Source organism: Xenopus laevis, chromosome 9_10S (genome assembly GCF_017654675.1).
Source record: "Xenopus laevis strain J_2021 chromosome 9_10S, Xenopus_laevis_v10.1, whole genome shotgun sequence".
In the NCBI taxonomy this organism is placed as follows: Eukaryota; Metazoa; Chordata; class Amphibia; order Anura; family Pipidae; genus Xenopus; species Xenopus laevis.
The window spans coordinates 111228555-111231875 of record NC_054388.1 but is presented as its reverse complement, the minus strand read 5'-3'; positions in this window follow the sequence as shown (position 1 = coordinate 111231875).

The following is a 3321-nucleotide window of genomic DNA, read 5'->3' as shown; positions in this document are numbered from 1 at the left end:
GAAAGAATTCGAGAACATATGTCCGACATTAAAACTAAAAAAGAAACCAATGTTTCTAAACCTTTTCATTTATGCAATTCTGGAGATCTGAATCTTTTCAATATCCAAGGTATAGAAAAGGTAAATCTTAACAGTCGGGGAGGTGATCTATCCAAAATTCTGTCTCATTAGAAGGATACTGGATCTTTTACCTTAAAACTAGAATACCTTGTGGCACGAATTCAGAATTTGATGTAATATGTTATTATTACTCTTGTGAAACTGTCTATATTGTCTTCATTTAATCGAATAACTCAACTGAATAGAAATATATATATATATAGATATATTCTGTGTACTTTTCTGTCTGGTGCATTCCCCGAGACTATTATGTATGTCTACACACTGTTTTACTTTTATATTTTTCTACTACTTTTTCTACCATACTCTTCCTTTTATATATTCTCTATATAAAAACAAATGATTTAAAATATATTTTTGTAATATTTAACCTCTTGAAGAACTCTAGAGGTAATGTCGCTTTAAAGATTTTCTGTTCTATTTTTTCTTTCTATTTTTCTGATTGGTTGTCTTGTGTATAAATGCTCATATCCTCTGACTGTCATTAGAGCCCATGACTAAGTGCCCTATAGGGGTTCGAAACGCATAGGGTGGATGGAGATGCAGCTATATTTTTAATTTTTCTACAAATAAAATTATTTTTTAACTGAACACCTTTGGTCCTGTGGATCCGTTCGAGTGCCGGTCATCTCGGCTTCCATATTCTTTGCTGTACCGCTCCCTAAAGCTGGGGGTCTGGGGCTGGTGCACCCTGGACCACTTTCACTGTTTTCACTTTATATTTCATTCTGGAGCACCTTGTTCTCCCCTAATTATTTAAATTCAAACTCTCATAACCTTGCAAATTTTGTAAAATGGACATGGCAATTAGGGGGTGTGGCCACAAAATGGGCATGGTCAAAACCTTTTTTGGTGCACTCCGCACGGCAAGTCTTTTTGTCCCTCTTTCTGTTATTAAAATGTTGGGAGGTATGCTCCTACCCATGTTTTACTCGTTACGGTGTGGTCCGACCTTCCAGCAGGGGGAATCCTCCAGTAAAGCGCACCAGGCAGAGAGCTGTAGTCAAACACAATCTCTTTATTGTCATGGCCTTCCGATATAGGTCTCTCCACAATGCGGCAGTTCCTAGAAAACCAGTTTCGATTTACAAGAAATGACTGCCTTACCACTAATCACCAAGTCATCTCCCTGGGGACAACATGGTAGGAAATCAATATTTTTCTGTGGGATAAAGTGCTAGAAAAAGCTCAGTTTCACTTTCAGAGTCCAGCAGTGGAGCTCCGGTGCGGATCGTGAGGCTGTTCTCCACCAGATTATATCAGGTAACTGGAAAGGACAGGCTCGGGCAGCCAGAAAAGAAGGGAAAACATTTAAAGGGATTCTGTCATGCTTTTTATGATACAAATAATTTACATAGAGTTCAGTTTTTTAACCTTGGGTCTGAAGAGTTTGCTGTGCCACAACTCATTTAAGGAATAAAACATATTGGGAGTTATAGTCTAACAGCATGTGGGGACTTGGGTTGAAGCAACAGGAACCCAGAAGTATCTGACATCATGCCCATAAAAACTAAGGGAATTCCTCTGGTCATTGCCATGGCTCCTACACAGAGGTTGCCGGGAAGATGCTCTGGAGTCTCTGAGGGGATGTGTCGCAGAGCTGCAGGGGGTGTGAGGTTGGGGGTTCAAGGTTTTGAGAGAATAGACTGACACAGGGCAGTGGGGTAACATTAAAACAGGGGTGCCCAAGACATTTATTGCAGTCTACCAGTTGATCAATTCAAAGTTCCTGTTAGACTGCAACGGCTTCTTTAATTCACACAGCAGGCACAGCTCTCCCTGCGCTCGTCCCCTCCATCCCTTCTCATCCTTAATGCAGGCAGCGGCTACGGCAAATTATACAGCCGCTATAGGCCGAAAGAAACAAGCGGCAGCACTGAGAGCCACTTTCATTGCTGATCAGCGTAAAATCCACGCCCCCTGTAGCTCCTTGTCTGCCATTGCAGGGGAAAGAAGAAACAAGTGAGGGAGCCATTATTCAAACTATTGATAAAGCTTATCCTGCAGACTCCTCACTACTCTCTCTCCCTCCCACACGATCAGTCAGTGCAGCTGGTTTTGTATTATTCTGGCTGGTTGATAAGTTTAGTCCCAGGCAGCCTTGGTTCCCACAGTTGCTTTGTGACTGCAGGCATTAAACATAACATCACCAATAGGCCATGCTTCTATGTCTATGAGCTCTGGCGGGTTTTATATATGGAATTGCCTCTGTGTCATGTTGCTATGAAATGAGGGGGTATTGTACATGGTATTGCTTCAACCATCCTGATATAAGTTCTGGGGGTATTATACTTGGAATTGCCTCTTTACCATCGATTAAAGGGATATATTGGGGCGTCCCCCACTGCCTCCTCCTTTTAAGATTTCACGATCGTGAAATTGGTGAAGCAGCGGGAGATCGTGAAAAGGAATTGGAGGTTGCGTTCCGCTGTGGAGCGCACCCACTGAAACAGACGGTGCGCCATCTTGGATCATTGTAAAAAATGACATCTGCAGAGAAGCAAATTCGTGAAACAGGCTTGAGGTTGCTGAGAGTTCAAATCCGGCTGTGCCCTTGAGAAATTCCGGAACTGTGTATCTGGTGAGATTATTCCAACTTCTTTTTGGGGGGCTTGTGCAGCTGGTAAGGAGGAGAGAGTGGGGGACACCCCAATAAATCCCTTTGATAATCTGCTCTCTAGATTCAGCCATCTATCAGTCTGCCTGTTCAATACACAGTTAAGCTCTCTGCACACTCCACTGCTTTTCCATATTGGAAAAACCTTGGCTTTTCCTTGGAAATACATTTTTTGCCTTCCTGAACTACAACTCACAACCTTTTTCTTGTCCTTTAAATAACAAACGATAAGTGATAGCCCACCTGGATTGCATTTATTATTGGTTTTGCAACTATTTATTCTTAACTTATTCACTGTGTTTCCTGGGCCGGCCAGTGTTTTAGAGATTATATAATAAATGTTATATTTAATATATTGGTTTTTAAATCTACCTTCTATTTGTTTTTTATATATATTGTCTTTTATCCCCAATAGGACCTTGGCGATTGAAGGTGTGCAGTCTTGACCAGTATAATACTTTTCCCCTGTCTGTCACAAGACTTCTATTTGTACATTTATGCAAAGTACCTACTGAACATTTCACCTATAAGTATCAATGGGTTGATAGATATAAATAGATAGTGTAGATGATAGATAGATAATC